This window comes from Falco cherrug, chromosome 4, assembly GCF_023634085.1.
Source record: "Falco cherrug isolate bFalChe1 chromosome 4, bFalChe1.pri, whole genome shotgun sequence".
NCBI classification, from domain to species: Eukaryota; Metazoa; Chordata; class Aves; order Falconiformes; family Falconidae; genus Falco; species Falco cherrug.
This window is the reverse complement of record NC_073700.1, coordinates 109,986,947-110,002,531: the sequence shown is the minus strand read 5'-3', so window position 1 is coordinate 110,002,531 and position 15,585 is coordinate 109,986,947. Positions and strand designations below refer to the sequence as shown.

General features: G+C 37.0%; 1 protein-coding gene across 1 annotated transcript in view; it reads right to left on the bottom strand.

The window, feature by feature from the left end:
* SKAP2 (src kinase associated phosphoprotein 2) overlaps nucleotides 1-15,585 on the bottom strand; it is a 116,712-nt gene that overhangs the window by 19,227 nt on the left and 81,900 nt on the right. The window lies entirely within an intron of this gene.

The following is a 15,585-nucleotide window of genomic DNA, read 5'->3' as shown; positions in this document are numbered from 1 at the left end:
CTGAAACATGCACAGCACGAACATCAGGTCCTCGGCACAAACTTGTGCCTTATGAATCTGTTCTAAATGGTCCACACTATTTGCTAATGCAATCATGCTCACAGTGGAGCAGATGTACTTGCTAATGCAATCATGCTCACAGTGGAGCAGATGTAACAGGCTTGGCTTAGGGTGGTAAAAAAGAACCTATGATTCTTACCAGTGTTTTCTGGTATTATGTCATGAAGCAACAACTATGTGCAGGAGATGTTCTTTAAACACAGCAACCTCAGTTACCCCAGGAATTATGGCCGTAGTCAGATGCAACATACTAAAATTTGTCTTGCAACATGGAATACAGTCAAAAGATGAAAAATTAAGATTAAAAAAATACAGAAGTCCTTCCATATTATTAAGACAATGTGTAAGAGGAATCACACGGACCTTCTAAATAATCTAGTACAATGTTTCGTCTCTATCTCTTCTTCACACCATCACTACTACTGCAGCGAGAAAATACTCTTTTCCACCTTCTCACTGTCAAAATGAGACTAATCATCACTAATCAAACCAGTGAACACTTCTAGAGCTGTAAATCCAAAGAACCCTTGAGATACAGGTTATGTTCCATACTCTGCTGGTACTCAGAGACTCTAATGGCAAAAAAACCCAACCTTACAGAATTCTTGTGGTGACAATGCACCGAGGAACTAGCTATATTTGTTACGGGTTTTTTCAGTTAGTTCATGAAAGCTGTTGAAAATAATTTATTTAATTTGCAGTCTGAAGAAAAAACAACAAAAAAATCACCTCATCATACATGATTCTACCATCCATACAGTATAAGAAGCGAACAATGAATTCTGCACTAGCTGAGTTTTTTTACGTTAATTCATTGATTTTTTTTTTCCTTTCAATTTCTTTTTCTTAAAGGGAGGTGGGGAGGAGGGGTTGGGGAATCAGACTACTTGAGTATAAAACAGATAAGCCTTTGGCTTGAACAGTGCATTCCTTCAATGGAATGTAGCATCTCCATGATAAATATGAATAAACTTAGCAGTTTCCTCTACTAATACACTATTTAACCATCTTTTTACATTAGACTCTAACTTAATGCCAATATTAATTGATATTCTACTGTCTTCTAGTCTCTGACACAGTGTCACTGCACAATACTAGTTTATTCTTAGATAATCCCAGGTTGTGGGTTAACATATTCTATTCAACACTTGAATAACAGTAAACAAAAACAGCTCAGCTATGCAGCAAAATCTACCAAACAACACAGATGGTTATAAGGTTTTCATTGTGTGGTTTCCATAGCAATCATATTGCAAATCTGGAAGCTTCTTGCAAATAAGCAGCTTGTATTTATATGCCTTTCGGCTGCAGCATGGAACTCTACAACATGTGAAGTTGTTATTCCAATCACATATTGTTAGAAAAATCATTGGAAGATGTTTTGATCAGTTTAGATAAAAAATACTGCAGTGCATAATGATACAAGCAATCACACGCTTGTAATGCACATCAATATATTTTCATTTGAAATTTCACTGTGGTGTCAGAAGGTTATAAGCATACAAACAAGTCTTGTAAGACAGACCCCCACAAAAATACTTGTATTATTAAACAGTCAATTTAAAAATATATCACAGCATCTTTACTTTGTACTCAGCAGAGATGACAGACGCATGCAGACAAAAAGGTGTGTACAAGAACTCCTCTACTGACACTTAACATCATGGGTCTATACTGTTTTGCGCAAGAAAAAGTAAAAGATACAAAAGCTTCACTCCTCCACACTGGTTTTTTTTGCTACCAAAGAATGACTCTGTTCAAATGTAAACAAGAACTTTTAAGTGTGAATAAATGCTTGCTGTGGAAAGAGTCAAGACCTTTTCTCTCCCAGATTTATAATTTTATGAATTGACCTAATCCCACATAGGCATATGACAATTCTTATTTCATTCCTGCTTCCACGGGTCAAGCTAGCTCCCACCCAACATCTCAAACAGAAAAGTCTTATTCCTGCATGACAAGCTTGAGTGAAAAAAACAATTTCCACAACAAGCAGAAGAGACAGAGACAGAAACATGTCATCCAGACAAGCTAAACCTGGTATTACAGATGAGATGACATCAAAATATGAGCAGAAGCAGCAGCTGCATCTGAATAAACAGTCACCACTGTCCTCAGAAATACGATGGGAAACAAGTAATACAGAATTGTATTCCAACAGAACACAGAAAGAGATATGCAGGCTATGAATGTATAAAGATACATTTTAATGAACAATATTAACACTTTAATTTCAGTTGAGAACAGCCCATGTCAACTCCTAGCCCCAACTCCTTTCAACACACATGATCCAAGTCTGATTCCAAGACAGAGGTAAAAGGTTTCATTCAAATATACTACCAGCTAAACTGGATGGGACCTTCAACTAACACTTTTTGCACAAGTTCTAAGGAGCTTTTGAAAACAAACATTATTTAAATTCTAGCGTAAATGAAGTTGAGTATACGCACCACTCTGACTGTACTGACCTCCCAATGGCCTCAGATAAATAGGACTGGCTGTAGAAAGTGGAAAAGCTAGAATCATGAAATACTTTAAGATAGAAGGGACCAGTGGAAATTGCTTAGTCCAGCACCCTGCTCTAACTCTGAAAGTTAGATCAAGTTTCTAGGAAACAGCATTTGGCTTCTTTTGGTACTCCATGCTAAGCTATTCAGCAGCAGTTTATAAGGGTCTGTGCATTTTAACAGTTCACGTATGAGACAGCTGAAGCTAATGACTTTACAGAACAGGATTAGCTCAAATGACTCAGTTTTGTCCACATATTGCCAGGTCTCCAGATGTGAGGTTTCCTGGATTCCTTGAGAAATCCTGCACTTTTTTTTTTCCTCAGTCGCACTCCTTGTATCTTGAAAAGGCGCTACTGTGCACCACCGATACTCCCAATTGTGTACACAATCTGAATAATCAAACCAGCCATCTCAGCTAAAAGTGAAGCACTGTCTCCTATTGAGAAGACCTTGTAAAAGTTACCACCTCATCCTCACAGAAGAGATTAGAAGATATTGTCATAAATTAACTCAGGATCAATGCTGTAGGAAAAGGAGGTGAGAAGGAGAGGAAGTGATATTGGAGTCCTGGAAAGTCACTTAGCTGTTTTCTGCAGAATAAAAATTCTCTCTTAAAGCAACCTTCCTGTGACACCACCCAGTGAATCTAAGCATATGTTATGGTTTGGCTTAATCAAAACCAAAAACCAGATATAACATTCCCTTCCTATTTTGGAGTTACAGCATTTGCTAAACTAAAGAGTAAAGTAAACCAAAAACATCCCAGTCTCACTAGGAACAAATACAAAACACACTTCAAGGCTGCAATTTTCTAGTCTTGTGCAGAAGAATGTTGTTTGGATCGTATAACTATTGCTATGAAGAGTAATAACCAAGTGAAGTAGCAGAGAGAAATGAGCAAGTCTGGAGAACTGTTTGAGAAAAAAATTTCTTTCTAAATACATCTGTGAAGAAGACACTGCATTTCTCCTATATTATTGTGCATCCACATGAACCATACCTGGGCAATGGATGAAAAATCCCTGTTTTTAAAAGCAGGAAGATACTATGTGACTTCTCACAAGTTTACTGGAAAAAACAAGCACTAAAATATTTTTCTAGCAGAAAGTATTTTTTATAATGTTTTAGGGCAGGAAGTATGAAGACTAAGTGATCAAAGAACACAGCTCTGTCCTTGGAGGAAAAACAGTTACCCTCACACAAGACAGAGAATCGAGCATTGCTGGCAAGGTTGTCCACAGTTTTCCCAAAGTGGATCTTCTCACTCTACCGGGCATAATTTCACCAAGTTTTCAGGAAATGTAGGAGCATGCTTTTCATATTTGCCTTTCCTACTTCTTAAGACCCAAATATCTGTTAGCACCTTTCCTCTTTTTCTTTCCTTTCCCCAGAACCAAGTGTCCCAGTAATCTTGCTTTCCTGCCCTTGCTCCATTCTGTAGTCACAGCCAACTCATACAAAGATTAATTTTGTTCATTTACCAAACACAGACGTTGCTAGTGTCAAAGGTGCTGCTTCCAGGCCTTCACAAGGCCCTTCTGGCTTTAAGAGCAAAGTATCACAATGGGAGGAAAACCATGCTCAGTCACCTGAATGACAGAACAGAACATTTTCATTAGGACAACTGAACAATCCACGGGGGTACAAGGCAATTCCTGGTTTTAGTTATGAATATATTCAGATTTAGAGCACTCCTTGCTAAGAAGCTCTCCTTGCAAAGAAGCAATCCTCAGTCATGTTCTGAGTGACAGCTGCATCAACGTAGTTGTGCAGTTCCTAGCACTAGTCTTCCAAACGACAAATAATTTAAAACCTCCAATTAAAAAAAAAGCAACAACTTTACATTCTCTACATTCTCTTTTTCTTCTTAGACAAACACAGATGCAAAAGAATTAACAGGTTATCAATTTAACATTAAAGGAGGAAAACAATTAGCTAGTCTGACAGGATTAGAAAAAATAGAAGTATGTAAAATCTTGGTCACACCAATAGCAAGCCTGGGAGGAGAGGAGGTAAAAAAAGGCAGGAAAAGCGTAAGTACATACTGGGAAAGACCATTTAGAATTTTTATTTTGGAATACTAAAATTTATTTGGAAATAATGCTTTGGATCTAAGTATTATTAATAAAATTCAATACAAATATGCCCAAGTGCAATATGCACTGCATAGAAATAAGAGATGAGGTTTGCACTGACCTTTTTATTTTCTCATGAAGACAGACGTGGTAATAGTAATTCTTCTCAAGAGAAAAGATAAAGGTCATCACAAACAAGTTCAATCATGGATATGCACACAATAATTATAATGAAGAATTAAAAGAAATCACAGGGAGATTCACTTCCAGAAACTCATTCATTCTTTTCCCATATTTATATTCACAGACATTTTGTATTTACAATTAATATCACTGTTTCAGAGATTTGTTTTCAGAAATCAGGTCTCTCAGAATTGTCTAATCCTATATGCTAAATAAACGAGTCAGAATATATTAAACTCAGAAAACAAAAAATTCTTTGATGAGCCATCAAACAAGGTGAAAATCTTGTAAGTGACTTCAGAATCCAGCTCTTTACAAATTCCTTAAGTTTGATTGGCACTTATTTAAATGTTACCTATACTTTTTGATCAAGAGATTAGATAACAACTTCCACACCTGAACAGAAGCATCTCTGAAGGTAAAGTTTCACGTTAGCTTCCAACAAAAGCATAATTTTGGCTCCACTTCTAAAAATGTTCCTAAATCTTCAAATTTGGCATACAAAATGGAGGCAACAGGCATCTTACCTACAACCATATTCAAACACTTAAAGAAAGAATAAAATATTTTTAAATATTCCTCTTAACAGGCCTCAACAATGTAAAGGAAAGCTTCTGGGGTTTAATGTTTCTACATGCTCATCTAATTATTTAGCTGCTTAATGAAAAATGCTCCCTCCTCTGTCTCCCCTCACCCTCCCAAAAAAGTAGTTGCAATTTGTGGACAGAATGCAAATTAGTAGTTCTAACAGACAAACCAAACAATTTTAAAGCTGATTCCATGGTTTTATTGTAGGTTCACAGGAATTTGTGCTACAGACTGCTTGCCTAAATACGTGTGGCATGCACAGAAGTGCATTCTTTATATATAAACATAATAAAGATTTATGTGAACTCACTGTAACTAAAATAAATTTGTTTGTTCTCTCAACCCGTAACAGCTCTTAGTTATGTAAATAGTTTAAGTGTTCAACATGACATTTTATAAACCTTATTATTTTAGCAAAACATTTTAATAAATGTGGTGGCTATTAAAATCTACACAGAAAATATAAATAGTTCTCTATGTACATACATCTAGCAATCAAATATTCAATTAACTGATCTACACTGTATAACTCTGTACTACAGTGTTATTTGACAACTATGTACAGGGGTTATATTTCTCAAGCTTAAATTTATATGATAGCTAGAAAAAGTGTCAAGTAAAGTTTCTCATACTCGTTGATCAGCAGCAAGATTTAAATTTAAAAGCCATTTCTGAAAACTACATATCCCTAATTGTGACAAATGTGACTTGACATAATATTTACATAAATAGAATTCATAAAGAAAGCATCTTATTTAAACCACATAATATCCTTTAATAATCCGCAGGGCTAAAGTATTCAAATTTATAGTCTGATTCTAGAAATTAACTTACTCAAAAAAGGGACAGAAGACAAGGCATTTCAGCATAGCTCACTTCAGTAAAAGGAAACACAATACAGTCGTTGGCATGTTTCCACAAGAAAAGTCTGGCTCCCAGATGCTTCTCTTAACTCCTTTACAAATGTTCTACCAAGACATTTTTGCATTCTCTGCGTTGATCATTAACTGCACATTGACAAAAAAAAATTCAGCAGTTTTCACCCTTTGGGTATTTTCATGAAAAGTAACATACCCACCCCACTGCCTCTTTTCACTGTTTATGGCCCATGCATCAAATCGAATTATGTCAACTATGCGCAATCTTTTCTCCAGCTTAAAGGGTGAAATAAATTGTAAAAATATTCTTGTAACAATTCACTAGTAAACAAAAATCATGTTAAATCAGAAATAAGCAGAAAATTATAGCTCCAATACAAACTCTTTCCACGTACCACATTTTGGGTAATGTTCCCACATTGATTTCTACAAACGCTGCCCCATTCCCCCATTCTCATACCTTATTAGGTCCAGAATGGGACCAGCAGCTCTGGATGTCAGACCTTACTAGCCCTACATGCCACGTACCACGATGCACCCCAGGCAGACGAGGTAGGGCAGCAGGGATCTGGAAGTAGTTCATAAGCAGGAGATGACAACTGCACCCCAGGCAGCTCACCATGTTACTGTGGGATTGGCATGCAGCTGGATCCCAGAAAAACCCAGGGGCCCCAGAGTCCCAGATTACTTGAATTCTCTCACAGCTGATACTTTGGATTACCCAGCTCTCAGGCCAGAGACACAACACAGTCCCAGTTAGGCTGTAAGGGCCACCATTTGGAGGCCTGAGCTAGGCGCTTTAACCAGCAATTGGGTCTTATGACCCATATGGAGATTATGACAAAATCATACCCATCTTGAACTTTTGTTTACTGAATTATCTGAAACCACTGTTCAACATTTAGTAATGGAGATGCCTTACTTCTTAAGGAAATAAATTTGAAACGGGCATGGAGGCAAGTATAACTTCAGTTAATTTCTTTTGGAACAATGGAAGGATGACCCTCATGCTAGGATCCACGGGTTTTCCTGTAGACAGTGCTTTGTTATGAAAATGCAATTCCTTCCTTTAATTCCCAGTTTTACTCGCAGTTGTCTTCAAGATCCAAGGACAGAATAATTGTTACAGCCTGCTAAAACAAAACCCTTCCACAAACCAAAGATGGAAGTACTGGAACCTCTTCCTTAAGGATATTGAACGTTCCCAAGATCTTAAGCTATTTTCCATTAGAACACAAACTCAAGAGTTTTTAGGTAGAGAAAAATCAAGATCTGCTAGGAAAAAGTAGACTTCAAAAAAATTACTGAAACTAAACAGCTCTTGCGCCAACCATCCCCTATCTGGATGAGAAAATTTTCCTCCCACCTTGCTGTCTAATCCATGTCTCACTGGCTTGCCAAAACAAAACACAACACAACAGTTTGCTCGGTCTCTTCTGGCTTCTTAAGAAAACGCTCCTCCGTTCACTGCTGAAGCTGAGCTGTGTACGTGCACCCTGCAGTTCCCTGGAGCATCCCTCTCTCTGCTCTAGGGCACAGCAGACTGCTGCATCTTGCCCTCCCTGCCTGGTCCACTGTGGGGTCCGGGAGCTGTACCCTGCTGACCGTTTTCTTTTCTTAGAAGCAAATAACCTGCTTCTTTCAAAGACCCCTAAGCCAGTCCAGGGAGCAGCAGTAAAGACAAGGAAAGAGGCATCTTCTCCTGTGTTGCCTTCCTTGTATGTGTGTAATCTAAACATAACATCAATCGCAAACACAGTACACTAACACGCAAGCAAATCAGGTACACATGCATACGGCCAGCAAAATTCATGAAGCCAGGTGTTTTGCTTGGCTAATTTCTCCATTTTTGATGACAGTGGGTAGGAAACTGAGTAGCTGATAAAAAGTACACTGAGAGGAAAAGACATATACAGAAGGATTTACACTGATGTGTTTCTAAAGGCTGAAAAATTCAAATAAGGAATTTGTATCCACAGTAACAGAGTGATTAATTCGGCCTTTAAAGCCCACCTTGTTGGGTCTTATTTGAGAATCGAGTTGTATAAAATATGGTTCTTTAATAGGTACCTTGTGGAAACCAGAAAAGTTGAGAAGCGATAGCCTGAGGCACCATGTAACCTCTGGTTGCTCTTGTTTCTTAAAAAACCTCTACCTAACGGTTTTAATAGCCTGATATGCAGTCATTTGTCACAAATTCAAAAAGTAAAGGTTCCTTGATCTATCTATATAGTATTCATCACTGTTATAGCCAAGCAGTAGAGCAAGCCCAACATTTCTGTTTTCATAAATATACATAATACAATTGACATTTTGCTTTGAACTTGCTAAACCACAGCAATTCCTCACATTTATGGTTAATAAACTATCTCACATACCAAGACATTTCTTCTGAATGTTTTGCATTAGAATTATTGCACTGCTTCTTAATTAGATAAAAACAGTGCTACCAAAGAAAACTACTTTGCTTTCAAGAGAATGAACTTTGGGTCCATAACCCATTGAAGACATGCATGCATAAACAGAGCTTTGTTCACATTTAACATGAAGCCAGCTGTCAGCAACAGAGTCAACACTGAAAAAACTATGATACAAGTAAAATTACTTTGTGCGATTTTGTCTCACCAGGATGACAAGCCTTTCTGAGACAGGATTCTATCTCTTAATAACAAACAACTTCTGTCACATACTGTTCACATCAGACTGGTTTTACAAATCAATAGTGTCAAACGTTGTTTAGTGCTGGTGGCACAGAAAATAGTACAAAAATGACTGATCAGTACTTGCAGTAAGATATTTCTTATTTCAATAAGTAAATTCTCTTTCAATGAGTTGAGTGCTAATTAGTTTTTGAAAGAGTTCTTTAAACATAAAAATGCATTATTTAAAAATGCTTCCTGTTTAGCTATTAAATTATGTCTTCTAATTTTAAGCAAGTAAGCTTCAAAATGCCAATGGACTATGCAGACTTAAAAATCTATTCCTTCTTTATTGGGGGGTTTGTTTGGTTTCTTGGGGCTTTTTTGTCTGACTGGGCTTTAGGGTACTTTTGTTATTTTTTGCTCTCTGAAATACAGAAACAAAATTCAGCCTTTGCAAATCCAAAACTTTGATAAACACAGCCTTTCCAACATGAACTCTTTCAGTTTGTTGTAACACTTGACCAGGAATTCGGGAAGGCCACTCCTATTTTCTCCACTTGTAAACTCTATGAAAACTATGACATTCAAAACATCTGAAAACGATGAAGTCTTGCAAGCAGTTCAAAGAGAGGAGAATAAATACCTAAACTTAATAGCACACATTTTCCATTTACTGTAAATATTGTAATTAACTGCTTTGAATCTCACGGATGACCAAATTTGCTGCGGCAGAAGTGCATTACTAAAGAATACTCTTCTACGACTATTTCTCAGCAGACAATCCCACTCCAAGTCCAATCAGCGAATATAGTCACGCAAATCAGACTAAATATGAATACTTAGTTATTATTAATTTTTATTGTCCTCCTTGCTTGCACATTTTTGAATGAGTGTGTGATTGGGGAGCAGGGGTTGAACTGCATCATAGACAGTAGGCTTCCTGACAGCTATGGGCCACCTGATGTTCACAGGCCACCACTTCGTATTAACTTCACAAGAAACACTGAAGAGCCTATGAACCTAATTTTTCCTCCTGAAGATTTACCACTTCCCACTCAATGGACTTCTCATTCTTTCCAGCTACACCAGAAACTTACCTCCTCTTCCATCACTGATACCTAACATCAACAGAAAGAAAAGGTTCCCTCTTTAGCTGTAGGATTGCATTAATTGAAATTAAAGCCCAAGCCCTTGTGGCAAACAAAAGCTGAGGTCCAAGTATCAAGTTCCTAACCACCTTCTGGATGCAATGCCTTTAAATACAAAAAATTGTCTGAATTCATAACTCACGTCTCGAGAGCATTTAGTACTAGCTGAAGGATGCTCCAAAGTATATATAAATCCCATAAGCATACTGCCTCAAAACGCAGAGTAACAGAGAATTCAGACACAGCTCCATTTCATCATAGCAGTTGGGATGTAGCAATATACAGTTGAAAGAGATTGTTTTTCAATTATTTCCATGTCTGGCCTGTAGTCAAAGACACTTAGCAGACCCCAAATCCCAGTGATCAAGAAAACAAAAATCACACATCTTGGACAGCAAAAAAAATCTTTACTATTCCCTGACACCAAAATGTAGCTTACATTTGCTTTTCACTGCTCTTGTATTGTTTGAATTATTTTTTATTTAAAGCAAACTGAGTAAGTCCCATAGCACCCCCTTCTCCTTATTCTGGTACTCTACCTATGAGCAAGATATGACCAAAAATACTCCATATTCCAAAATAACACAATGGCTAAACAAGTGAAAAATATTAATTTCTTAACAACACTGAGATCCAATCTTTGAAAAAATGGTTTTGAAGAATGTTCAATGCTTTAAAAGGAAAAAAAATCCCTTGCTGTGTTCTTGAATCTTAAAGATGTTTTAATTGAAATTATTTGAAACACTTTCAGCAATTATTTTGGAAACTCATCTTTAGTACTGCCCTCAAAAATGTTTATGTTACATCCAGTCTTTTCAGCTTCAAATACTCTAGACCCTACTTCCCTGCTTACACTTTATATTTTGAAATCACTGCATTTACAAATTAAAAGCATTTAGAATTCTTTCTGTGGAAAAAAAACCCCACAAAAAAAAAAGCTGATGGCACACCAGCATTATATAGAACTTCTGTGCACCAGAAGTAAAGAATTCCATAACTACTTGAAGCAAACAACAGATGCTGGGAGGAATTTGGACAATATACCAGGATACATGATATACTGACTTAACAGCAATGATCATAGGTAACGTCTCAGATTCCATAACCACCCCTGTCTCTGCTGACTTAAACCTACTGCTCAGGTTTACAACAACCAATTAACAGTTTCTTCATTTTAGCTTACTGGTTTTAGAAACTTGATGATACAGCTGTAATTCACAACTGGGACTGCTTGACACCAAATGTTTGTTGTGCCCACAGACCCTGACTGTGACATATTGAAAACTCTAAAATAAGCAAAGGTGTCCTGAAAAGGCATTTTCATTAACACAGTGCTGTGAAATCTTCACTTCTAGTGCCAAGAAGTCAATACATCTGACACATTTTAAGAACACAAATATTTGCTGTGGTGTTTGTGAATGACAGATCAAACTTACACTCAAGCTCTACTACATAATCATAACTTCCTCCTTCCCAAGAACAGGTAAATGAGGTCACATTCTTTTTTTCCTCCCTCCATGCTCATGAAAAGAGTACATCATCAAAAAACAAGTTTGCTTCTTCAGAGCTCAAGCAATCCAGTAGCAAGAGGAGATGAGGAGGATATTAAGTTATGCTGCTTAACTGCAGAGATTAACTGTTCAAAAAAATGAAAGCGACAAAGCTGCTTAAAGAGACAACCATCAGATAGACAGGATGATCATTTCCCACCTCAACACTCAATGTCAGAAATAAGCTCTGAAATATCAATATAATTGTAAAACTATTTAAAAGACTTTGTTTAAACTGAGTAAACAAATTAAAAAGCATTTCTTTGCATAGCACGCTTGCTACCGCATAAAATAAGCCATTTACCTTTTCCTGAGCTTTGTTTCAGTTACAGTTTCCCTAGCTCTGCTTCCAGTACACTGCAAAACAGAATTAATCGGCCAGATACCTGGGCTTGACCAAACTGTTTGGTAGAGGACTGAAAGCAGGAATCAAAACAAAAGCAGGCTTCCCATGACCCATGTCCCAACCTGAGATTGAATCAACCCTCAGGTTTAATCTACTTAGTAAACTAAGAACTGATTCGAGTGAGTTCTTGGCTAGGTCAATTCTCCACACCAGTTCCCCTGACCAGAGATCACCACAACACTGAATTCCGCCATCCTTCCCTCCTGCTCACTCAGAAGTTCTCTGTGTTATGGACAGGCTGAGAAGAGATCCAACCTTACCCATTCTTTAAGGGCATTTTATCATCTCCATGCACCAAAAAAGCACCACCAAAGTAAGAATCAGACCTTACCTTTGGAAGCATTTTCATGGCAACTATACTGTACACCATGGACACTACCGCTAGAATGCAAGTTTGTGAGCAGAAAGAGAACAGAAGAAAAAAAGATAACACAAGAGTGAAAATTAAGATAAGTATGTTAGCTCGGATTAACATCTCCTTCCTCCTGTTGTACGGGAGTGTTGTAGACAGTACACAAACTGTTGAGGTTGTAGAAAGGATCAAGGTGACAGGCAGTAGTTAGCATTGCAGTTTTGGGTATGTGCTCCATACAGATGTGAAACCGCAGAAGATCATACTGAAGGCCCTTAAAAATTATGTCTCAAACCCTGACTTAATAAAAGAAGAAGGAAAAAAAAAACAATCAGTCAAGGGCTGTAACAGATGGCATCATCTTTAAAGCCACAAGTGTTCACTCTTGTGACAAGGACAAGTCTTCTGCTTAAAACACCACTAAGCTAGAAACACTATGCATCTAGGTAGTTCTACATACACAGTTATTTAATACTACAGTTTTACGAGTTATTTTATGTCACACCTTAAAATATCCAGCTGCGGACTGCAAATTATATAATGTGTACCAAGGCAGAAAATAAATATCTGATTAAGCAAAAAGGGGCCTGCCTTTACAATATTTTTCATTTTGCTTAACAAAGTTTTCCTCCGTGCTTTTATTAAAAAACAAAAAGACAAAAGCTTTGTTTGTTGAAGACAGTATAAAGGTTTCTCTTCCTGAACAATCTTGCAAGGAAGGTTTTACAAGTTGGGAAATCTTTGGCAGTTCTGGCATTTTTTACTCTACTTGAATAACCACAGTAAAACACTGACTAATACTGAAAACCAGGAAAATGATGCTTCTATGGTAAATAGGAATTTGTACATGCTATTAAAGAAGAAAGTGACTTAACAGATCAAAAGATTAGTTTTCCCACCTCTCTTTGTACCCCCTCCAACTATCAACGCACTCCTCCTGCCAGCAGACAAATTGAATGCCACTGAAATCTGTGCTTTTAATAGGCTAATAGACTGTGACCATTCTGAATACTGGTTTGAAGCTATCCAATTCCTGCCTGGAAAATTCATCTACACTGTCTCCTGCCACAAGTTGGTGGAAAAAAAAATAGCTAAGCAATGAGATAGCTGGAGAATACAGCATCAGTCAGTCCTGATTACTGCAACAGTTCTCAAAAAATCCCAGTTTTCAAAAGTGTCCAAAGATTTCCATATCCTTTTTTTTCTTTCAAACACTCTTTATTCAAATACCAAACCAAATATTACCAAATGGACTGCATCATGAACTGGTTTCATTTGTTACTGAAACGTTGATATAAAAAACACCACAGAACCACAGAAATGCAAAATTTTACTTACTTAAGAAATTGAAAATTATAGCCAAATAAATAATAACAAGATACAATGAGCTGTGCACCTGAAATTCAATATGTATAAAGCTAGTGCATCTGCAGAAACAGAGGATCAGAAGCCTCTAACATGAAGATGCTTTGAGAATAAAAACAAAGTTAGAATTAATTTCTTCTCCCTCTTCACAGTGATCTAAATATATTTGCTTTCTGCATTCCAGAGTTTAACATAGCTTTGTGGCTGTACAAGTAACTCTTTTTCTGTTCTCTTAACTGGCATTCAGAATTCCTTATTTGTTCTATATTATTAAGTCAGATAACAGCAAGGATAATGATGCTCCACCCTTTGATCATGAAAGGAAGAAAGAGTAATTCACTTACCTGGGAAAATAGAAAGGACAGCCAACTGGAATTAAATGCAACCAATCGGGCCTAATTAAGGCAGATGAGACCAAACTGGAGTATGCCCTTTTACCATCCAGTTTAGATGAACAGCTATACAAGAACCAAATTAGGCCTGCTCCTGCAAGGTTTGTCAACTAGCATTTCACCTAACACTCCAATATGCTACGTATTAAGAAAGGAGGACTGCTCTAAGGCATCAAAGCCATAAGTTTCTAATTCCATTTAAGCAAATTACTATTAAAGCACACTTATGGAAGAGAAACAGACACTTTAATCACCTAAAATGTATCGCAAATTTATGCTTTATTTTTGCTTAATTATGCCAACACATCACAGACAAAATTAAGAGCTCCACTGCACAAGGTAAGATGGTCCTTTCTGAAAAGTTTACAACAGACAGTAACAGACAAGATGGAGAAAGCATGAGATAAAGATAATCCCTACTTGGTAACATGAAAATGAAGCACCATTCCAAGATCATGGTGAAAGAAATTCATTTAACTAAAAATTGAAACTATATTTCTTGAATAACAGAAGAACTATCCTTTCTTTGTAACAGCTGTTCTGTTACATTTCAGATTTATTAGCTACATTAGGAGACAACAGTTCCTAAAAAAGACATAAAAATGGGATCTAAGTGAAAATACTCTAAATTCGTGCAGAATCATACCAAGGCAGCAATTCTCTGAAGACAGAGCTCGAAGCAAAGAACTCAAAGCATATACTAAGTACTGTCCCTCTACCAACATTGTACGTGTTATTGCTCCAGATCTACTTATTGTTTGAGATTCAAATGAACAGGTAAGATAAGTTCAGGAAAGAGTAATTTACCCCAGGATACAGCTAGAGCTTCTTTAACAAAAGCATAAGCAAGCATCCAAGATCACCACCTATAAGAGCCTCAGCATCCAACAAGCACTGGAACAAGGTTTGGCTGTATCCTCTAGCTGTAAGATTAAGCCCTGTAATGGAGCTTTTATATTCACTGCAGAAGAGTTTTTGAGCATGCATGACACACAACACCCCATTTCAGCAGAACATGTATTCTGTGCTGATATAGTCTAAGCACAATTCAAAGCAATGGAAAAAAAAAGAAAAAAAGGTGCTTAAAGAATTGAGCGCAGCTACAATTCTACAATAATCAGTTTCACCAGCCACTCATGCCCTCTGCTCCCTTGGTTCACGGAAATGACCTTAAAATGAAAACCAAGACACACTAGAAAATGTTCTTTTCTCCAATGGTCAGAATATTCATAAAATAATTCTAATTTATAATGAAATTTTAATAAAAGATACAGAAAGTTAGTCAGCATCACATGACATGACTATTTCCTCTCAAGATATTGCTGACAATTGCACTGCTCCAAACAGCAAGACGTGCAGAACGTACAAAGTGATTATCAATTGTCATACCACTTCAAAACACCGTTTCTTAGCTAATGGCAACTGAATTCTGATTT